General features: G+C 47.0%; 1 protein-coding gene and 1 long non-coding RNA gene across 2 annotated transcripts in view; both read left to right on the top strand.

Moving 5' to 3' along the window:
* The window catches only part of LOC128401431 (uncharacterized), a 56720-nt gene that overhangs the window by 10017 nt on the left and 23030 nt on the right, over nucleotides 1-23673 (top strand). The window lies entirely within an intron of this gene.
* Nucleotides 2629-23673, top strand: part of TMEM184A (transmembrane protein 184A) — a 44075-nt gene continuing 23030 nt past the window's right edge. Inside the window, exons 1-2 of the mRNA XM_053364463.1 lie at nucleotides 2629-2739; nucleotides 16134-16355. The gene's annotated coding sequence lies outside the window, so the exon portion shown is untranslated. The remainder of the gene's footprint in view (nucleotides 2740-16133; nucleotides 16356-23673) is intronic.

Genomic DNA, 23673 nt, shown 5'->3' with positions numbered 1-23673 from the left:
GATTTTCGAACATTTCGGAAGTCGAACCGACTTCCAGAACGGATAACATTTGAAAACCGAGGTTCCACTAATCATTACTTCAGAAATCACCGGAGAGGATTTTGAGGAGAAATTTGGGGATCAAATCTGTTGAAGAAGGGAAATAGCAAATACAGTAGGCTGTAAGTTCTTTTGCTTGGGAAGCTGTCTCGCACTCCAGAGCAAAGCTGTCTCCCTTCAGTGCTGTCCAGTAACAAAGATGTCCCAGTAGCAATGAAATCCGTTTAAATTTCACTGGGACATCAGTTCAGATGTCCCCACGATTAAGCACTTCCCAAACTCAAACAATGAGGACTAGGATCCTTGCTTTTTGCAACAATTTGGATTCTTTGGTATTCAAATACGATGCAGAGATGCAACCCACTTGGATGATGTTTTTATTAGGCACCAAGTGCCGGGAGGTAGGTCTACAATATACTTAACGCCTTTCCCAAGAAGAGTAGCTTGAGAAAGCAGGGCAGGTGGGGGGGGGCGGACTGGAACAGCAAGTCTGGCTTCCTGTGAAACATCAAACCAGGAGGAAGAGGGGAAGGAGCAAGGTGTAATCAGCAACAGAAAACTGAAGGCAGGAGGAAGTACAGTAAATGGCAGTCAGCAGGTTTCTTTCTCTGCTGCCAGTCAGTGCTGGTAATTACTGAGCAAGATGGAATAATGGTCTGACTTGGTACAAAACAGCTCCTTTTGTTCCTAAACTGTTTGCCCTCTCACACAGCCCTGGAGCTGGCTGGGCAGGGGTGGGGTTGGGGAGCTGATTTGTGGTAGGCTCATAATGGACAGAATAAAGCACTACTTTACATATATATATGGCATTTACATACACTTCTTTACACACACACACATATATATATGTGTGTGTGTGTGTGTGTATGTGTGTGTATATATATATATAATATATATATATTTGTTGTTTAGTCGTTTAGTCGTGTCCGACTCTTCGTGACCCCCTGGACCAGAGCACGCCAGGCACCTCTGTCCTCCACTACCTCCCGCAGTTTGGTCAGACTCATGTTTGTGGCTTCGAGAACACTATCCAACCATCTCATCCTCTGTCGTCCCCTTCTCCTTGTGCCCTCCATCTTTCCCAGCATCAGTGTCTTCTCCAGGGAGTCTTCTCTTCTCATGAGGTGGCCAAAGTACTGGAGCCTCAGCTTCACGATCTGTCCTTCCAGTGAGCACTCAGGGCTGATTTCATTAAGAATGGATGCGTTTGATCTTCTTGCAGTCCATGGGACTCTCAAGAGTCTTCTCCAGCACCATAATTCAAAAGCATCAATTCTTCGGCGATCAGCCTTCTTTATGGTCCAGCTCTCACTTCCATACATCACTAATTATATATATATTATATATATATATTTATATATATATATATATATATATATATATATATATATATATATATATGTATGTATATGACATTTCCGAAATTGAAGCTGCGTCCTCTTCAAACTTATCTCACAGGAATGAGAAACACAGTTCAAAGAACTTCTTGTCCTGTTATTCACTCACTGAACAAGCCCACTCTTTCTCCTGTAGAAATTATTCTGAATTGCAGTATCTGTAAATCCAAGGTTTTTCAGTGGTTAAAAAGAATTAGTACTATATGTTTAAACTACATTTAAAACACATGGCTTTCTCCCAAGGAATCCTGGGAACTGTAGTTCCACACGGAATTACAATTCCCAACATCCTTAGCAGTTCCCAGGAGTCTGGGGGGTAAGTCATATGCTTTCAATGTGCATTGGATGAGCTTTAAATGTACCGTGTGGAGCCACCCCTTGTCAGCTCACAGCTCCAACCAGACCCCTTTTGCACAACATTGTTCTCAAAGATCAGCTGTGTGCCTTGCCACCTAAGTCAGCCAGTAGGCTATACAGTGGTACCTCAGGTTAAGTACTTAATTCGTTCCGGAGATCCGTTCTTAACCTGAAACTGTTCTTAACCTGAAGCACCACTTTAGCTAATGGAGCCTCCTGCTGCTGCTGGAGCACGATTTCTGTTCTCATCCTGAAGCAAAGTTCTTAACCTGAAGCACTATTTCTGGGTTAGCAGAGTCTGTAACCTGAAGCGTATGTAACCTGAGGGACCACTGTACTAGCAAGAGCGTTGCCTTAAAACTTGATAGACCAGGGTTCAAATCCCCACTGGGCCATTAAGCTCCCTGGCTGACCTTCGGCCCATCACAGCCTGCCTCTCAGGGTTGTTGTGCGAGGATAAAACGGTGGAGTTATGTGTGCCACTTTGATCAACTTGGAGGCATGGGAAAAAGAAAAAGAAAACAACAAATAAGCAACAATTGTCTCCTCCTGCCTTCGCCCCGGACTTGACTCGTCCAGGAAATGTGGAAAGAATCGCCATCCCCGTCTTGGCCGGGCTCTCCGTTCCGTGCGCACCTGCGCCAGGTGCGGCTGGGAAGGGAAGCAGGCGGCGCCGCGGAAGGAGCGCCCAGGTGCCGGGCGACGTTTGGGGGCCATCTCCAGGGAGACGCGCAAACAGCAAAGGCCGGCGAGGCTGGGACTGAGCAGGAGGGAGGAGGAGGAGAAGGAGGAGTCTCTGGGGGAAGGAAGCCAGGTGAAGGTACTGCCGAGGGAGGGCTCTCCGGGGCCGGATGGGACGAGAAGAGGAAGCAGCAGCGCTGGGAAAGCGCCGCGCTTCCTGGAGCTGCGCCTCCGCCCGTGCGCTCCTGTTGCGCCCCGGACGCAGGTGAGTAAGGGGGCGCGCGGCCGGGAGGAGGAGGAAGAGGAAGAGACCTTCCTGGCCCGGGGGGGCAGGTGGGGCGAGAGCGGCCCTAGAGAGAGAGATCTCGGCAGGACTGGGCAAAAAAAGCAGCAGGCAGGTCCCCAAACGAGGCTGCCCCTCTTTAGCCCAAACTTGGAAACGCGCCGCGCTCCTTGGAGACGTTTGAGAAGTTCCATGGGAAACGGGAAGTTTTCTTTTGATTGTTGACGTTTCTGTAGCGGAGCCAGCTGGGGGCGGTGGTTTACTTTTGGGGATTCAGTTACACCCCACCTCTTTCTCCTAGCGGCGTCCATGGTTCTCCTCATTTAATCCTCACGACAACCCTGTGAGGTAGACCGGGTGTCTGTGGCAGGTCCGAGGGTCACCCACTGAGCTCACGGCCAAGTGTGTGTATTTGAACCCTGGGCTTCCAGGCCCCAGTAGTCGGGGACACTAAAATGTAAAACCACCGTGGTTCTCATGCTATATTCCTCCTCCTCGTTTCTATCTCCCTCTCTCTCTGGCAGCGTGTAAGACCAGTTTCCCCATCTGCATGGATTTCTATGCCACATGACCTCTCTTAAGTCTCCCCAGCCCTGCTTTCTACTCAGACTGGCTTTCCGATCTAATTTCTCATAGCCTATAGATCTCAGTGGAGGCTGGCCCATTCAGAAGAAAGGGGCATCGCCCCACCAGCCTCAACTCGCCACCTCTGCCTCCTTGCTTACAACCAGTTCAGGGAGTCGCACAAGCTGTCAAACGCCTCCTCCTCCTCCATCTCAACGTTGCCTTTACAGAAGAGGAGGATGGGGATAAAATTAGAATTACTTGGCTCTCTAGTGCCACCTACTGCTGGGCCGCCTTGTCTCCCCCATCCCAGGCCTATGGGGCACCAGCTGTCACTGGTCCCATCTTTTCCACAAGCGACTAGCTTTATAAGGATTCAACCATAGAAAGTTTGTTTGTGTTGACGTGTGCGCTTTCAATCCTATAAACGCTTGGTGTTTTTAGAGTTCTTGGAGAACTTTGGGAGTGTGGCTTTTGTTTTTAGAACAGAAATAGTATACCAACAGCACTACTTTTATTTTATTTTTTAAATGCAACATACAACAGAACTCGAGTATCGCAAGGTGAAATTATTTCTTTATGTATAAAGTTTCTGTAGCATTTGTTCTGGATGTTAAATACATTGTTTACCTTTGTTCTTAAGTTGGTTGGGTTTGCCTGCAAGGAAAAAGCGGGGCATATATTTGTTTTAAAAAAACACAGCAGTGCAAAACTCTTGTTTTGAGAGCTAAGTTAGACATCATAAGAATATAAAGAACATCTGAAGAGCCTCCTGGATCCGGCCAATGACCCACCTGGTCCAGTATCCTGTTCTCACAGTGGCTAACCAGATGCCCCTGTGGAAAACCTTCAAGCAGGACTCGAATCCAAGACCTCTATTCCCTCCTGTGGCTTCCAGAAACTGGTATTCAGAAGCATTGCTGCCTCTGACTGTGGAGGCAGAGCAGAGCCATCATGACTAGCAACCACTGAGAGCCTTATCCTCCATGAATCTGTCTGCTCCTCTTTTAAAGTCATCCATCTTGGCGACCGTCACTGTCTCCTGCCAAAGTGAGTTCCATAGTTTATGCAGTTCATGAGGAAGTAAACCACCTGAGTTTAAAAACCAAAGTCTGACACTTGAAGCCCAATCCGACTCAGAATTCCCCCCCCCCCCCCCGGAGCTCACTGAGGCTTACTCGTAGGTAAATGTAGTCCTAAATTATGAAGTCCGCCCTCGGTCGTGTTAAATTGAATTCCAGCATTCTGTATGAAGAAATATTTTAGGTTCTGCAGGCACCTTCCATTTGGGAGGAAGCAATGGCCGTCTTGTATAAAGCTGTGCGAACACAAGGGTTTAAGCGTGGAAAGAGGTAATTAATTTATGTTAAATGATATTTAGGTCCCAGTCCTGATATCTTTCACTGAAGAAAGAAGGGCAGCTCATTAAACACCCTTTAATATGCTAGCCATCTGCTTGTAGTTGGTTAATTCACAGATTGAACATGAAGAATATGTTATCTTGATGCAGGTGCCACTTTGAGGCTCTCTAATAAAATTAAGGGTTTTTGGAATAAAATTAAGCAGGTGAATTAATTTATCCCCTCGAGAAGTGTTTCAGCATTGTCTGAATTGAGTGGCGTATATAAGATGTTTTGAAAAATCCGTGTAAGGGCTTTGGGGGGCTTAATCCAAAGAAAATTGTGTATGCCTTAGGCTGCGCATTCAAGATGTACTTAATTGAAAAGTCAGCCCCATGGGAACCAGCGGCATTTGCTTCTGAGTAAACACGTTTTGAGGCTTGATTCCAGTCTCCTTGTTTTCAGTGGCGCTTGGTTCTAAAGATATGTTTGTGTACCACAATCCTTATTGGGTTTACCCAATAGAAAGGCATACTGATTTCAGCTGTGTTGAGGAAGTCTGGTTTGAAGATGGCACCATGATGCTCCAAAATGTGGCTTTAAATGATACTTGGAGGAGAGTGCACTTAAACTTTCTGAAGCCTAAGTTATACTCTTGGAGCTGGCATAGCCCAGCAGAGCTGTGCTCTGCGTCTTTCATCCTGAGCCTTTCATCACCCCACCCAATCCCCCCAAAGAGAATGCTTTTAAAAACTTTTCTTATAGGGATCCCTGGCATGCTGTGAAGTGCACTGCTAATGAGATCCCAGCTACCTTCTGCTCTGAATTTGCTAAAAAAACAACCCCTACATTTGTCTCTGTTTGTATAAATTGATGGGTGCAAATCTGTGATAAGGGGCTGTGCCCCAGGTTTTTAAGAGCCCAGAAACATTGGCTTGCCTTGAAGTCCAGGGACGAGAGCTGAGCGATTTCCTTAGCATCAGCTGAAGGTACAAAACTGCCTTCTGTCATGGCAAGCCATTGTTCTGTTGGGCTCAGTATACTCTGCTCTGGCTGGCAGCAGCTCTCCTGGATTTCGGACATACAGAAATGTCTTCCCTGCTGCCTCTGACCTGAACCTTTCAGCTGGCAGTTCCAGGGACTAAGAGCAGATCCACAGCATACACTTAAAGCATCTTCAGCACACATCAAAGAACATAAGAATGGCCTGCTAGATCAGCCAGTGGCCCATCCAGCCTAGCGTCCGCTTCTCAACAGTGGCCAGCCTGTGGGTAATCTGCAAGAGGATTTGCGCACAAGAGCCCTCTCCCCTCCTGAATATTCCAGCAATTGGGCTTCAGAAGCATTGCTTCCCCCAAGGAATCCTGGGTACTGTAGTTTGTTAAGAGAACTGAGATTTCGAACTCGGGGGAAGCCACAGCTCCCAAAATTCTTTGGGGAAGTTATGTGTTTTGTATGTGCAATGAATATATGGAGTGGATTTCTTCAAAGCCAGAACACCATTACTATCATTCATTCATTCATTCATTTATACATACATACATACATACATACATACATACATACATACGCTGCCCATCCAGCTGGGTTTCCCAGCCACTCTGGGCGGCTTCCAACAAAAGATTAAAAGTACATTAAAACATCCGTCATTCAAAACTTCCCTAAACAGGGCTGCCTTCAGATGTCATCTAAACATCAGATGGTTGTTTATTTCCTTGACATCTAATGTGAGGACGTTCCACAGGGTGGGTACCACCACTGAGAAGGCCCTCTGCCTGATTCCCTGTAACTTGGCTTCTCGCAGCAAGGGAACCACCAGAAGGCCCTCGGAGCCGGAAAACTCTGATCCTAAACCTGTGCTGCCTTGCAGGACATAATCAGGAGAAGAAAAGACTAGGGAGTAAACTCTACGCAAATCTGGAGCAGTATCCCTAAGACTGTTGGATGGCACCTTGTATGCCTCCTTCTGGCAACTCCGGCAGCCCAGCTGGTGCCAAACATCTTGCTCTGCTTTCCTTTGGACCACATCAGTGAGGCTGAGAAGGGGGTCTTGTCGTCTGGGCAGCCCAGGACCTCCAGACACACTGCCCAGGCTTGCGACTCAGGGGAGCTCACTTTAGTGCTTCAAACGCTGCAGTTTGACTTCACCCCTGGAGGCGCACTCCATTGTCTTTCGAGACAGACAGATGCCCACAACATTACCATTACTGTTTATTAACCCGCCCTTCACCCTAAGGCCCCAGGGCAGTGTGCAATTAAAACACAACATGAATATTGAAACACAATATTACACAATGCTGAGAAACAGATTAAACAACTTAAAATTGGAAAAAATAATGCAGGTCTTAAAAAAATATACACCTCAAGTGTCAAAATTCTATGGCATGCAAACCCAGGTCTGCTGCTATTGCAACAGCTCTGCTGGTTATCTAGGCCAGGTTAGATAACCTCTGACCCTCCAAGCGCTACAGAACTATAAGTCCCACCAGCCCCAGCCTGCATAGCCAGGGCTGGTGGGAGTTGTAGTTCAGCTGCACCCAGAGGGCTGCAGATTCACCAGCACTGATCTAGGCCCCCATCTGGCAAGTGGGAGCAGTTTCTTCCCTGCAGAAAGTCTTGGCTGGGTGATCTTGAAAGCCTGTGATGAGATGATTCTGTGCCTCGCAAGCCATCTTGCTCCTTGCAAGCGACTATTTAAAAATAATAACTGGGTGCCTTGTTCTGCATTAATCAGAGGTTGAAGGGCCCGTGCATCTGGCTCTGCCCGCTGTTCCTCTCATGGCTGCATAAGCTTTTTAACCCAAATACTCTTGGTGCACTTCCGCTGGTCAGTGCTGGCTGGGGAAGTTCTTGCTGCTTGTACTGGGAGAAGGTGTGAGATCCCTTTGCCTTTATGGACTTGGACAAAAGCGCTCAGAAGCCCTGGTGGTGGGAGGGCAGGAGCCTTAGAGAACCGGCTGGAAGATTGGCAAGAACCCCCTGGACCTGCCCTGCTCATAGCCTGTTCCTGTCTGATATAGCTCAGAAAGGTTGAGCTTCAGTTGACATTCCTGCATTGCAGGGAGTGATAGCTCAGTGATGGCACATCAGTTCTCACTCACTGGTTCATCACCTTGTCGCCGTGAGTGGGCTCTCCAAAAATTTTTACACATCACTTGGGAAGACAGGTGAATTCATGCCAGTGTACTGGAAGAAGCCAAGATTACCAGTGTCAAAGCGATGGTTCTTCAATATCAACTTTGTTGGACTGGTCATGTTGTGCGGATGCCTGATTATCGTCTTCCAAAGCAACTACTCTATTCTAGACTTAAAAATGGAAAGCGTAATGCTGGTGGTCAACAAAAGAGGTTTAAAGACTCTCTCAAGGCAAATCTTTAAAAGTGTAGTATAAACACTGACAACTGGGAAACACTGGCCTGTAAGCGCTCCAGTTGGAGAACAGCCTTTACCAAAGGTGTCATGGGCTTTGAAGACGCTCAAACTCAGGACGAAAGGGAGAAACATGCTAAGAGGAAGGCACATTTGGCAAACCCTCACCGTGATCAGCTCCCGCCTGGGAACCTATGTCCCCACTGTGGACGGACGTGTGGATCCAGAATTGGCCTCCACAGTCACTTACGGACTCACTGTTAAGACCGTGTTTATGGAAGACAATCTTACTTGACTAGGAGTGATCGCAGAAGAAGAAGAAGAAGAAGAAGAAGAAGAAGAAGAAGAAGAAGAAGAAGAAGAAGAAGAAGGAGAGCACATCATTTCCATGGGGCCAAAGGTGTAGTTCATTGTGTCACTGATGGTGTGTCCTATGGAACACAATAGGCGCAACAGCAGAAAATGCTTTTTGGTGGGTCACTATCATACAATGGTCTTTATCACTGTGCTGCCACCGACAAGACTTATCAGGTCATTCCTGCAATCTACCAGGTCTTTAGAAGGACAGGCAGGTGGCTTGCCAGTTAATCAGGTGCAGAGTTCTTCAGGTCTTTACCAGCGTTTGAAATTCACTAGGCCCATTTTGCAGCTGGCTATCGACCGGGACGCGGGTGGCGCTGTGGGTAAAAGCCTCAGCGCCTAGGACTTGCCGATCGAAAGGTCGGCGGTTCGAATCCCCGCAGCGGGGTGCGCTCCCGCTGCTCGGTCCCAGCGCCTGCCAACCTAGCAGTTCGAAAGCACCCCCGGGTGCAAGTAGATAAATAGGGACCGCTTACTAGCGGGAAGGTAAACGGCGTTTCCGTGTGCTGCGCTGGCTCGCCAGATGCAGCTTTGTCACGCTGGCCACGTGACCCGGAAGTGTCTCCGGACAGCGCTGGCCCCCGGCCTCTTGAGTGAGATGGGCGCACAACCCCAGAGTCTGTCAAGACTGGCCCGTACGGGCAGGGGTACCTTTACCTTTACCTTTATTGGCCATTTGCGACTAAGTGAAAAAGCCCCAGGGGCACCTGATGTCTCTACCATCTGGAGTCGCATGCCTGGAGATTCTTAGATTTTGACTATTTCCACACACTAGCAGCACATCCTGTAGAATTATACCCATCATATTTTATCTGCACAATCAGAATGAATTTCAGGAACCAGAAAGCCAGGTTGAAAAATACACCTTTCGAGCACTCTGGCCACAAAGTGGCAAGTGGGCATTCCATTTTGGTGACTGTAACCCTGGTTTCAGGAGCCATTTGGCACCTAGCTTATATATCTGAGTTTCTAATGCTGGCCTTTACATACAGTCGTACCTTGGATCCCGAACACCTTGCAAGTCGAATGTTTTGGCTCCCGAACGCTGCAAACCCGGAAGTGAGTGTTCCGGTTTGTTAATGTTCTTTGGGACCCAAACGTCTGATGTGGCTTCTGCAGCTTCCGATTGGCTGCTGGAGCTTCCTGCAGCCAATCGGAAGGCATGATTTGGTTTCTGAACATTTTGGAAGTCGAACGGACTTCCGGAGCGGATTCCGTTTGACTTCCGAGGTACCACTGTACAGTGGTACATCCGGATGCGAACGGGATCCGTTCTGGAGCCCTGTTCGCATCCTGAAGAGAACGCAACCCACATCTGCACGTTTGCGCGTGCGCGGGTTGCGAATCACTGCTGCGCATGCGCGTGAAGTCATTTTGAGCGTCTGCGCGAGCGGTGAAACCTGGAAGTAACGCGTTCCATTACAGTGGTACCTCGGGTTAAGTACTTAATTCGTTCTGGAGGTCCGTTCTTAACCTGAAACTGTTCTTAACCTGAAGCACCACTTTAGCTAATGGGGTCTCCTGCTGCCGCCGCACCACCGGAGCATGATTTCTGTTCTCATCCTGAAGCAAAGTTCTTAACCCGAGGTACTATTTCTGGGTTAGCGAAGTCTGTAACCTGAAGCGTACGTAACCTGAGGTACCACTGTACTTCCGGGTCACCACGGAGCGCAACCTGAAAACACTCAACCTGAAGCAACTTTAACCCGAGGTGTGACTGTATCAGAAAGCCACCAAATGCAGGGCTCTATCTTTTCTTCTTTTTAAATGGGACTATTTAAATAAAAAAATAATTTACGCTAGTACAGTCATACCTCAGGTTACATCTGCTTCATGTTACGTTCTTTCAGGTTACGTCCTGCGGTGACCCGGAAGTACCGGAAAGGGTTACTTCCGGGTTTCGCCGCTCGTGCATGCGCAGAAGCGCAAAATGACGTCACGAGCATGCGCAGAAGCAGTGAATCGCAACCTGCGCATGCGTGACGCGCCACTGCGGGTTGCGTTCTTTTCATGTTGCGAATGGAACGGATCCTGTTCTCAACCAGAGGTACCACCATATACCTGGGAAGTCTCCCATGTTGTGGCCTCATGTTGATAAGGTGGCTTGGCCAAGCAAAGTCAGAGGGAATGATTAACCAGGTTCCTGCTCAGGACTGGGATCTAAAATGTATACGCAGCTTAGCACACCCTTACTGGAAAGCAAACAGAGGTTCAGGGTGCGGTTCCACAGCTTTGCTTATTTACTAGGGTTCTAGGAAGCAGTGGGTGAAAGGCTTGTTTCTGAACTACGATGTCACTGGGTAAGATTCATGGGAATCCAGGCAAAACGCTCTCTTGTTTTTAACAGCATGTTTTCTCCGGCTCTGCGTGTTTGCAACGAAACAGGTTTTTCGGAAGGCAGGTTTTTCAACTGGTGGCTCCCATGTGATGAAAGGTTGCAGCATTTGGGATTTTTTTAGTTTAGAGAGGAAAGTGTGTAAATGGGTGGCATGATAGAAAAGCGTCCGAAATTATACATGGCGGGTAGAAAGTGGACGGGGTTTTCTCCCTTCCATAACACTAGAACTCACGGACATGCAATGAAGCTGGAGGTTGGCAGATTCCTGACAAGACAGAAGTACTGTTTTGGGGGGACAGGGGACGGGCGGGTGTGGAGGACTCCCTGGTCCTGAATGGGGTAACTGTGCCCCTGAAGGACCAGGTGCGCAGCCTGGGAGTCATTTTGGACTCACAGCTGTCCATGGAGGTGCAGGTCAATTCTGTGTCCAGGGCAGCTATCTACCAGTTCCATCTGGTATGCAGGATGAGACCCTACCTGCCCATGGACTGCCTCGCCAGAGTGGTGCATGCTCTAGTTATCTCCCGCTTGGACTACTGCAATGCGCTCTACGTGGGGCTACCTTTGAAGGTGACCCGGAAACGACAACTAATCCAGAATGCGGCAGCTAGAATGGTGACTGGGGGCGGCCGCCGAGACCACATAACACCGCTCTTGAAAGACCTACATTGGCTCCCGGTATGTTTCCGAGCACAATTCAAAGTGTTGGTGTTTACCTTTGGCCCAGTATACCTGAAGGAGCATCTCCACCCCCATCGTTCTGCCTGGACGCTGTGGTCCAGCGCCGAGGGCCTTCTGGCGGTTCCCTCCCTGCGAGAAGTGAGGTTACAGGGAACCAGGCAGAGGGCCTTCTTGGTAGTGGCGCCCGCCCTGTGGAACGCCCTCCCATCAGATGTCAAAGCGATAAACAACTACCTGACATTCAGAAGACATCTTAAGGCAGCCCTGTTCAGGGAAGTTTTTAATGTGTGACATTTTAGTGTATTTTTGGTCTCTGTGGAAGCTGCCCAGAGTGGCTGGGGAACAAATAATAAATTATTATTATTATTATTATTATTATTATTATTATTATTATTCAGGGCAGATAAAAGAAAGGACTTTTTCACACAGGGCTTTGTTAAACTGTGGAACTCACTTGTGCAGGAGGCAGCTGCAGCTGCCAAGCTAGATGGTTAAAAAAATTAGGAGGAGATGGAGATCAATGGCTGCTAGTCACAATGGCTATGTTCTATATATCCACTGCAGTCTTGGGCCTGTTTACTCTGAAGTAAGCCCCATTGTGTTCAGTGGGTGCTTACTCCTAGGAAAGTGTGCCAAGGAATCAAGCCCAAGGCTTTCCATCCACCTCCTTGGCATGTTTCTGAGCATCTGTTACTTCCCCTCAGCGGAGAAATTTTGTTTTTCAGCTTCAGGGACTGTGATGGTACATATTTATACCATCACAGGTCAGCGTGTTCCCAAAAGATTGCACTTGTTGATGTTCTGAAACCTGATGCGAGATGTTGCAAAATGTAAGTCTCGAGATGAAATGTGCTTGATAAAGGACATCTGGCTCACAGCTCCTCTTCCAAGCTGGTTTTGGCCTCTGCAAATATTAGGAGGATGTGGCAGTCCAGTCTGAGATTCCTTACAATTGAGCCTTCGGCTTCATTAAAAACTTGAGCAGAACCTCAGCAGCAAAGGACTTAAGAATGTCACTGATCAAATGCTTAGAGGGCTGGATCTGAATGAGATAAAGACCGGTGTGTGGCGGGGGGTAATTGGTATGGTTCAGTGGTAGAGAACAGGGTGGATAAAAATCATAATAATAATAATAATAATAATAATAATAATAATAATAATAATCAGATTTTAAAATTTAAATCTGATTTTATTTATTTAAATCTGATTTTTAAAAATTTAAATCTGATTTTTAAAATAAAATGCTGAGCTGGATGGACAAATGGTCTGACACAGGGGTTGGTGTTAGGATTTTTATCCATCTGTGCTGCTCCAGCAGTAGCACTATGTTTTGTGTACATCATGTGACTGTCTGAGTGAGCGTGAGACAGGAAGTCTGAATACTGTTGGAAGTTACGTTTCACTTCTGAAAGTGTTGCTGTTGTGTACTGGTGCTCAAAGAGCACAGATGTGCTGATGGATTCTCTATATACAGACTGTAAAATAGTTTTAGAGCTACTGAGTCTTTCTTCTGCAATGATATGCCAGAAGACAAGTGTGCTCCTCTCAGGAGAGAGGGGTCGCTTATCACCGGTCTCTCTGGACTGAGGGAGATTTATAGCCAGGGAGGAGCACCGGAGGGACGCCCCGGAGTCTTGGGAAGTTGGCGGCCTTCTTTCCTGGGCCGAATCAGGTTTACCTTTCCTGGGCAGCGCGGGGATTTGCCTAGTGGCTGGCTTGGTTCTGGGGCGGCTCATGGGCCGGTTAAACAGCCTCCGCAGGACACTTCTGGCCCATGGGCCGCAGGTTGCCGACGCCTGGTCTGGCAGCTTCCTGTGTGTTCCTTGGTGGCATGGATGCGGTGGAAAGACCACGTGAGTCCAGTGTCCCCAGGTTGCGGTTCAGACTGGTGGAGAACAGGATCAGCAGATCAGCAGAAGGCATTTTTCCTCTTCCGGAGAACTGGTCTAACCAGCATCCCATATTGACACCAAGCAGGCTCCTTCACCGTCCTCTTTTCAGCGCCTGCTAAAAACATTTCTGTTTCGACCAGCTTACCCAGATGTTTAGAAAGCTGGTGCGAGTTTTTTTATCTGTCTTTAGTCTATTTTTGTTCTAACTTTTGCAAAAGTCTTACATGGTTGTTAACTTTCCTCGTTGTCTCATCTTTTTTCGTAAACCGCTGAGGTTTTTTTTGGACAACCAAGCAGTGTATAAATCTTATGACGTAAAGGTATTTCAACTGTTCCTACAATCCAGCCTCCTGCATATATTTTGGACCACAACCCCCATCTTCCCATGACCATTTTTAATGCTGGCAGTGGCTGATGGGAGTTGTAGTCCAAAACTTCCAGAAGGGCACCACACTGCATTCTCAGGACTTACTGTAAGTTAGATAGATGATGAATAGAGCTCTGTCTGTTATATGGTAATGCAGATTGCTGCTGTTATGTACTGAAGTTCTCCCTCTGGGCCAGCAGGGGGATACTGTAGATAGTTATGCAAATGAAGGATCGAAAGTGACGTTCAGTGATTGGATAGTTTTAGAAAGTTGCTACAGTTACGATGTTCTGGATCTCTATATAAGCAGGCTGACTGAGCTCTTCAGTTCTATTCTGGCCTCTGAATAAACAAGAGCTGTTTGAAGAATCGCTGTGTCGTCTGATATGTTCGCCCACAACTTAACAGCTGCTCCTATTATATGGGCGCAGAATGTATTTCTCACTGGGAGTACCAGCAAATAGTGTGCATTGAATCGGTACTGCAGCTTTTTAATTGCTAGACTCTAAATGGGAAATACACCAATCTTCAGATCACTCAGTCAAAATTCAGTGGGCTTACCTGTTATGGACTGATTGGAGGCAGAGGAATGGTGGAAGGAACCGGCTGGGGAACCCCCAAGAAAAGGTGGCTAATAATAATAATAATAATAATAATAATAATAATAATAATAATTTATTACTTATACCCCATTCATCTGGCTGGGCCTCCCCAGCCACTCTGGGCTGCTCCCAACAGAATATTAAAAACATGAAAAAACATCAGACATTTCGGTATTTATCACCCCTGTTATACAAAAGTCTCCAAATGGGTCCGGACTTCAATGTCTAAAACTCCTGGTAGAGGACAAGGACCCAGAGATCACGCTAAGCGTGGCCAAATTCTGTGCTATAAAACTTAGGGAACAAGCTGTATTACCAGAATGATTAAGGTTTTAAATGACAATTTTAGGTTATATTTTAGTGATTAAGAATTAACGTACATATTTTTAACTGCTGCTACATCTGTATTGTCCCTGTTATACCCAGTTTCAATTCAATGTATCCCGGTCGTGTTTTATGATATTCCTGATATTGTAAGTGAGCCAGAACTGGTCTGTGACCATAATAATAAATTCATTCATCAAACATTAAAAACTTCCCTAAACAGGGCTGCTTTCAGATGTCTTCTAAAAGTCAGATACCGTGGTACCTTGGGTTACATACGCTTCAGGTTACATACGCTTCAGTTTACAGACTCTGCTAACCTAGAAATAGTACCTCGGGTTAAGAACTTTGCTTCAGGATGAGAACAGAAATCGTGCTCCGGCGGCGCAGCAGCAGCAGGAGGCCCCATTAGCTAAAGTGGTGCTTCAGGTTAAGAATAGTTTCAGGTTAAGAACAGACCTCCGGAACGAATTAAGTACTTAACCTGAGGTACCACTGTAGTGGTTTATTTCCTTGACATCTGATGGGAGGGCGTTCCACAGGGTGGGTGCCACCACTGAGCAGGCCCTCTGCCTAGTTCCCTGTAACTTCGCTTCTTGCAGGGAGGCAACCGCCAGAAGGCCCTCAGCGCTGGACCTCAGAGTCTGGGCTGAACAATGGGGGTGGAGACACTCCTTCAGTACTGCCTGCTCTGACTGGCAGTGACTCTCAAGGGTTCTAGGGAGGAACTCCTCCCAGCCATGCCTGAAGATGCCCAGGGTGGAAACCTGGGGCCCCTGGCACGCAAGCCGGTCCTTGAACACTGGATTTGTGGCCCTTCCCTTTCCAAGACGGGTTCGCAGAATGGATAAGGAAGAAATTTGGCGTTTCCAAGCACAATTCAAAGTGTTGGTGCTGACCTTTAAAGCCCTAAGTGGCCTCAGCCCAGTATATCTGAAGGGGCGTCTCCAAGCCCATCATTCTACCCAGACACTGACGTCCAGTGCCGAGGGTGTTCTGGCAGTTCCCTCCCTGCGAGAAGTGAGGTTACAGGGAAGCAGGCAGAGGGCCTTCTCGGTGGTGGCGCCTGCCCTGTGGAACGCCCTCCCAGCAGATGTCAAGGCAATAAACAACTATTTTACTTTTAAAAGACAACTGAAGGCAGCCCTTTTTAGGGAAGTTTTTAATGTCTGATGCTGTATTGTTTCTAATATTCAGTTGGAAGCCGCCCAGAGTGGCTGGGGAAACCCAGCCAGATGGGCGGGGTATAAATAATAAATTATTATTATTATTATTATTATTATTATTATTATTATTATTATTATTATTATTAGAAACAAATCAGGCAGGCGCTGTGCCCCTTGCTGCTTCCTTTCTCATGACATCAGCCTAGTGACTTATCTTTGCAGCCCAGTTAATGTTTACTTGCTGGACTCTGCCTGGCAGTACCTGCTTGGCCCCAGGAGCCGTTTTCTCTGCCAGCTACGATTCCCGGGAGGGAACTGGTGGCTAGCTGATCCTTTGCTCACGCCTGCCTCTTCTGCCTCTCTCCTCCTTTAGATGCAGGTGTCCCTCGCGCTGAGCTCTGAGCCGCTGCCCTGTGGGACCACCCAGCCCCCTGGCAGTTGGGGCTGCTCGTCTGCATCCCGAATTCCTCTGCCCAGCGTTCTCCCCGCCTTCCCGTTCTTCGGAGAGCACTAAGAGGAGTATTTTTAGACGCTGGTGTGTTCCTCGGCTGAAGATAACTGAAGCTCTTCTCCTGCAAGGGCGTAAAACTCTGGGGTGAGTTGCACGTGTGTTGCAGGGGGGGAGAAGGAGGGAGGCTCACCTGAGAAGGTAGCCGAAGCGTGCGTCTGATGGGGGTGGAAGCGGTTGCCGGAAAAACCAGGATGATTTTTTTTCTATTGCTCAACGGTGTGCCTAGGTGGGAACAGGGAAATATTAAGGCATGCTGCTGATCTCCAGAGGAACTTGAATGGGAGTCTTACCCTGTTACGGGGGCGAGGTTTGATCAGTTTAATTGGTGAATTAATGACTGAAAGCTCATGTTTATTGGTGTGGGAAACCTGTAATGGATGAAGTGGGAAGCTGAGGGCATGTTTGTACCCAGAGTGTGTTAACTGTGTTACTTACGTGTGTGTGTGTGTGTGTGTATGTGTGAGAGAGAAAGAGGGAGGGGGAAGAAAGAAAATAAGTGGTTTATGAAGTTGGAGCTTCTTTCTGAATCTAAGAAGCCCCCGTTTTGAGTGGTCAGTGTTTGTTTATTTCATAAAATTTATATACCGCTTGATTGCAATAAAACCTGATCACAGCAGTTTACAAAAAGAATGAAACAATAGAATTATAATAAAAACAGATAAGAACCACTATTTAGAAAAAATAATTAGAATCACCGATAAACCCAAAACGGATTAAAACACACGTCAATTTTCCATGTACAGTGGTATCTCTGGTTGCGAAAGGGATCCGTTCCGGAGACCCGTTCGCAACATGAAAAGAGCGCAACCCGCAGCGGCGCATCTGCACACACGTGGGTTGCGATTCGCCACTTCTGCGCATGCTCGTGTTCTCATTTTGCGCTTCTGCGCATGCGCAAGTGGCGAAATCCGGAAGTAACCCTTTCTGGTACTTCTGGGTCACCACGGGACATAACCTGAAAGAACGTAACATGAAGCGGACGTAACATGAAGTATGACTGTATCTGGTTTTAGCAAGCATTGAAATGGCGTTTGGCTGATGTCAGTAGGCTGGGAGTCCCAAAGTGTGGGTGCTGCCACACTAAAAGATCAATTTCTTCCAGTAATAGAGCAAATTTTGCTTTAAAAGCAGCCTTAACTCAGGGTGCTCCCAGGCCGCTGCCATTTTCATGTGGGTATCAATCACATACCAGGAAATTCATCTTGGGCAACAAAAACTGATTTGGAGCTCTCGTACAGCAATCCTTCTCCTTAGTTGCAGTAAGGAAAGCGATGGCAAAATGCACTGGGATACCATTTGTTCTGTGCAGTTTCAGCTGACCTCCCCAGAATTAAATCACAACAAACGCTCAGGAAATAGCTGGCATTGTCTGATATCCTTGCAAAACCATAGGGGTGAATGCTCAATGATCAGGTCATCTGGGAGGGATTGAATGGTTACAGGCCCACCTACAATCTATGAATAAATTGGGTGGGCTCTTTAAATGATTGGCTGTCCAAATTGTTATTGGTCCTGCAGACTTGAATGGATCAGTTCGATTTATTTATTTTTTAATCAGCTTATCTGATTATCCCTCTAAACTCCCACACGTGGTTAATTACATTTATATAAGAGTCACAAAGGTGACGGACATCTGGCACCATCTTAAGAAGTGTGGATGAAGGAGGACTTCTAGGAGTTTCTTCTGTGTAACAACAAAGCTGAGATAGCTCCGTTGGTAGAGCATGAGACTCTTAATCTCAAGGGTCATGGGTTCGAGTCCTGCCTTGGGTAAAAGATTTGTGCATTGCAGGGGGTTAGACTAGAGGAGATTCATGGTCCTTTCCAACTCTACAGTTCTATGGGGAAAAGGGGGACTTTTCCACCCCAACCTCTAGATCTCTCCATCTTTTGGGCAGACTCCTTTAAGCAGCTTGCCACGTTCTTGGTTCTCACAAGGAGGCAGAACCAAGAGGCATAAATAGAGAGCAGGACCAGAAAAGCGGTGCCACTCCTGATAAGCAGGAACAGTTGGAGCATCTGAGAATGTCCACACCCTGCCCTGTTTCCATGCTGCTAAACAGGCTTCTGTGCCCGCCCAATGTTCTCACACACATTTTGCTGCGAGATCTGCTCCGCAGCCTCCTGTGCTCAGTTTCTGCAGCAGGATCTGTTGGTAAATGATTCACTGTTATCGCTCGTTTCTTCTACAGCATGGATAAAAATCAATGATGTTGATAATAATAATAATAATAATTAATCAGATTTTTTAAAAATCAGATTTTTAAAATTTAAATCAGATTTTTTAAAATTTAAATTGATTTTTTATTTATTTTAATTGGATTTTTAAAAAGAAAATGCTTTTGAAGGAAAAAGTCTATCTAAAGTTCGTTTTCTATTTAAGTTACATTATAGTCCAAAAGCTATTCATCAATTATACCAGCAGGAATGCCTTTCTGTTTAAAAAAAAGATTTAAATCAAGTCTTACTGACTAGTGATTTAAATTGTGGTTTAAATCAATTTGATTTAAATCAAATCCACCCTGCTCTCCAGCACGTGCAGAAACTGCCTTCCTGACCGTTAGATTCACTATTGGGAGCAAAGCAGCAATAAAATTGCATTGGGAGTGTGGAACTCCAAATCTCAACGGTTTCTTTCAGCCAGGTTGGGGGGATGGAGAGATTTGGTCCAAAAACATCTGGACGGCCACAGGTTCCCCATCCCATAGTTATTTGAAAACCGCTTTGTGGTTGATTTGCTTCTTATTCTTCAGAAGTAAATACAAGTGTTTATTGTGTCTTGAATATACCTTTGCTGGAGGCCGGATCTGGCCCGCAGGCTAATCTCTATTGCTTTGGGACAGCCTTCTCCGAACCTGGATCCTTCCAGATGTTTTGGACTACAATTCCCATCAGCCCTAGCCAGCGGGGCTCTTGGACACTTGTTGCAGTTATTGGAAACGTTGGTGTGTTTTTCTTCTTTAAAGGAGGAATCCCAGAATAGAAGCCTTGATAAATGTAAGGAATGACATCTAAAGATGGAACCATGTCGTCCACCGCCTAAAAATACACATGTATTATTAGTTTGATGCTGGGAACGGGACACCCTGAGAAATCCTGGCTCTGTTGCTTCTGCTGGCAAAAAAAAACCATTGTCTAGCAAACTATAACAGGAAGACCACCAAGAACGGGGAAAGGTGCAAAGCATTAATATAATAACAGTATCTTAAAAAGCAGAGACATCACCTTGCCAACAAAGGTCCGTATAGTTAAAGCCATGGTTTTCCCAGTAGCGATGTAGGGAAGTGAGAGCTGGACCATAAAGAAGGCTGATCGCCGAAGAATTGATGATTTTGAATTATGGTGCTGGAGGAGATTCTTGAGAGTCCCATGGACTGCAAGAAGATCAAACCTCTCCATTCTGAAGGAAATCAGCCCTGAGTGCTCACTGGAAGGACAGAACCTGAAGCTGAGGCTCCAATACTTTGGCCACCTCATGAGAAGAGAAGACTCCCTGGAAAAGACCCTGATGTTAGGAAAGATGGAGGGCACAAGGAAAAGGGGACGACAGAGGACGAGATGGTTGGACAGTGTTCTCAAAGCTACAAACATGAGTGACCAAACTGCGGGAGGCAGTGGAAGACAGGAGTGCCTGGCGTGCTCTGGTCCATGGGGTCGCGAAGAGTCGGACACGACTAAACGACTAAACAACAACAACAACAACCCTACCCACCTGGCTGGGTTTCCCCAGCCACTCTGGACAAATTCCAGCTGAATATTAAAAACACTACAGCATCAGACATTAAAAACTTCCCTAAACAGGGCCGCCTTCAGGGCCGCCATCAGCCAAGAAAGCCCTGCTTTTAAAAGAATTCTGCAACGGATTTTGGTTGTCGCCCTCAGGAGAATTTCTGCAATCCAGGGGGCTAGTGAAGAAAGCGAAGCGAGAGAAACAAGAGTTGAAAATCTTGCTTTATCTAAAACCAAAGAAGCGAGAGTCACTTCAAGCGGTGGTTAGAAGGAGATGCAATCATGCCTGCCGAACTGCTGAATAACTGAGTTTCCTGTTTAGAAATAGAGGGTTTGGGAATATATGGTGTTGTAATTTGCTGAGTCAGACCCAATGGTCCATCTATTTGTTTATTTTATTAATTAAATTTGTATACCGCCCTTCACCCACAGATCTCGGGACAGTTCACAATATCACACATACAATACAAAAAGACAAAGATTGCAATACTGTTAAATCTGTGGCAGCTCTTGAATAGCTACTGTTGTACACCAGATAGGTTTAGGAAGGCATAACATCTTGGTTAAGTAATTATCTCAAACAGAGGCAAATAGTGCACTAGATTGAAGCCTTAGATTAGCAGTACCCGGAGGTCCAGCGGTCCGCCAACCCCGTGGCCAGAGGGGAAAAACAATTCCAGAGACTTCTTGGTCAGAGAAAAGAGATTTATTGAGATCTGCGCAGAGGCAGCCAGTGGAGTCCTCTCCAAAGACTGGCTACGCCCAATTTCACATTTGCAAACTTTCTTATACCTTGAAAACACCCTTCCCTCCCCCAAGCTTCCCCAAAACCTTCTCCAATCAGCTGGCAAGTTTTAGCTTACTTCCTTATATGGCATATGGCTATCTAAACGCCCCTTCTTCCCTTGTTCGTGTGTTCTTCTCTTGCGTTACTGCATCAGAGAGCATGTGCAGAGAGTACTGCAGTTTCTACTTAGCTGAGAGAAAAAACAGGAAATGGGCTTCCCTGCTAGCCAGCAGAAAGAGGAAGTAGCTCCCAGCTTGCAATTGCGGTTTTTTGCTAGCTGCTTAACCACAACTGCAGAAGTTAGCTTAGGTGCAGATAGTATTGAGATTAACCCTTTCAATTCCCTCCTCTTCTTTTGGGACAACCTATCTCCTAGGTTCGTCCTGGTCTCTCGGGTTTATAATCCTGGGGAAGAGCAATAAGGGCCATGATTCTTTTTTGCATCACACCTTGTAAGCATTGCACGAAGCAGGGTATACAGAGGCAAAGAAGCAGAAGGATTAACAGCGGCCCTGCTAATAATACCACAATATGCCTGAGCCAACTGCCATGAGGCAGCCAGGAATATAACCAACCCCATAGATCACCTCCTGTAGTTTTCAGCGGGTTCCTGGCTATCATTGTTTCCATGTGATCAATGGTGGCTGAAATGCTGACATTATTATCTGGGACATATCTATTTTATTGCTGAAGGGCCCACTGATACTCGTGCTCTATCAGCTGCCTTGCTTCTTGGGAGGTTGTGTCCCACCTCTCTGAGGAGGAGCCTATTATCTTAACCAATTTTCCCACCTGTCCTTGTGGATGCTTAATACTCTCATGATTTCCTCCCAACATACTGTATCCGAAAGGGGCTTCTCCCTCTACATATATTAACATATACCCACAGGAATATATATCCACCCTTGCAGAGGCCTGACACACGGAGTGACCATATCAAAGAGTTCTTGCCCCAATATCAAAAGTCCTGGCGGTGCCTCAGAATTTGCTGGAAAAAAGTCTCTACGTTGGGGACGCTGCCCGCGGGCGTCCCTCCCATCCACTTGTCCAGCAGGGCGGTTGTCTGGCGCTCTTCTGGAGATGGTTAGCTTCAGAGGATCATCAGGATTTGGTGTAACTGTCCAATCTAAAATAGCCTTCTTCACTTAAGTGTGGTGGACCCAAGGGGTGAGGTCAGCAGTGGGCCTGGGTCCACCTGTTAAGAAAGAGAGAAAATCTCGGGAGAATTACTGCACATAATTATTAAACTGCACATTTTGACTAGCATGGGGGGTTATTGCAAAACTGAGTGGACAAAAGCTGGTCCATTGTCAGATCCTATTGACCTAGGTAGTCCATAGCAGGGCAATTCAGTGAAGTCCACAACAAGGTCTTCCATGGGTGCAGTTCCACTATGCTGAATCCCCGGGGGAGCCAAGGGTCCGGTTCTGGGATTATTCTTTTGACATAGCGGGCACTTCCTGGAAATCTGGGCTGCCAGTTGATAAAGGTGGGCTATGTAGAAGCACTGCTTCAGCTGTCTGGTTGTGGCATCTGGTCCCATGTGGGTGGACTCATGGTATCTCTGAGTAATCTGCCGAGAAAGGGACTCTGGAATCCATATTCTGTCATCATGAGTAAGGTACCATCCTTCTTTGGACATGGTCAGCCCCTGGGCATCTGCAGTGTCCCTCTCCTTTTGGTGTATATTGGCTTATCAGCGGTGTTCAAGATCCTTCCAGGGACCAGTGCTCCAATAACTGACGCGGGAGCTGGTTCTCGGGCTGCTTCCTTGGCCACCCTGTCTGCTAGTCGGTTTCCTCTGGCCACTTCTCCTAGTCCAGTTTTGTGTCCATAACAATGGATAACTGCCACTGCCTTGGGCTCCCATACAGCATCCAGAAGGTTCAATAAGGCTTGTGGGTGGGCCACCTGGTTTCCTCTGGAGGTAAGCAAACCTCTTTCCTTCCATAAGGCTCCATGGGCATGTAAAGTCAGAAAGGCATACTTAGAGTATAAATGTTTATCTTCTGTCCCTTTGCTAGGGTCAGGGCTCTGGTGAGCGCTGTTATTTATGCCAGCCGGGCCGACGTTCCAGGCGGGAGTGGCTGCGCTTCAATCACTTGGTCTTCCAAGGCTACCACTGCATAGCCTGCCTTCCGCTGTCCAGCCTTAACAAAGCTGCTTCCATCCACAAACCATGAAGGCCAATAGGGGTTTGCCTCCTCTTTGAGGTCAGGCCTGCTAAAATATTCTTCATCCATTACTTCAATGCAATCGTGCATCTGCTCCTCATCTTCTCCTACCGGGGACAGGGTAGCTGGGTTGAGGGCGGTGGTGACCTGAAACTTCAAACGCGGATGCAGCAGTAACATCTGGCACTTTCTCATCTTCGCTTGGGAGAGAAAATAGGTACCCTTCATGTCAAGCAGAGCTGGGGCTGCATGCGGGGTCACACAAACAGTGTCTTGGCCAAAAATAAATTTGTCTGCTTTGTTCAGTAGGGTGGTTACTGCCACAACTGCTCTCATGCACGGCGGTAAGCCTTGTTCTGTAGGCGTCAGGCGCTCAGATAGGTATGCCACTGGCTGTTGCCAGCTTCCCAATTTTTGGCACAAAACCCCTTTCGCCGTCCCTTGGTCCTCATCCACGAATAGAATAAAGGGTTTCTCAGGGTTTGGGATGCCAAGCGCTGGGGCTTGCTGCAGTGCCCTCTTCAAATCCACGAAGGCTTGCTGTTGTCCTGTGCCTCAAACAAAGGGGTCTCTCTCAGTTCCTCTGGTTGACTCATGTAGAGGCTTGGCAATGATGCTGTAATTAAATATCCATATCCTACAAAATCCTGCAGACCCCAGAAAGCCACGGAGTTCTCTGCAGTTCTTTGGCTCTGGTATCAGGATAATAGCC

Source organism: Podarcis raffonei, chromosome 14 (genome assembly GCF_027172205.1).
Source record: "Podarcis raffonei isolate rPodRaf1 chromosome 14, rPodRaf1.pri, whole genome shotgun sequence".
Lineage (NCBI taxonomy): Eukaryota > Metazoa > Chordata > Lepidosauria > Squamata > Lacertidae > Podarcis > Podarcis raffonei.
Note: the sequence above shows the minus strand (reverse complement) of the source record. Positions and strands in the feature narration are given on the sequence as shown.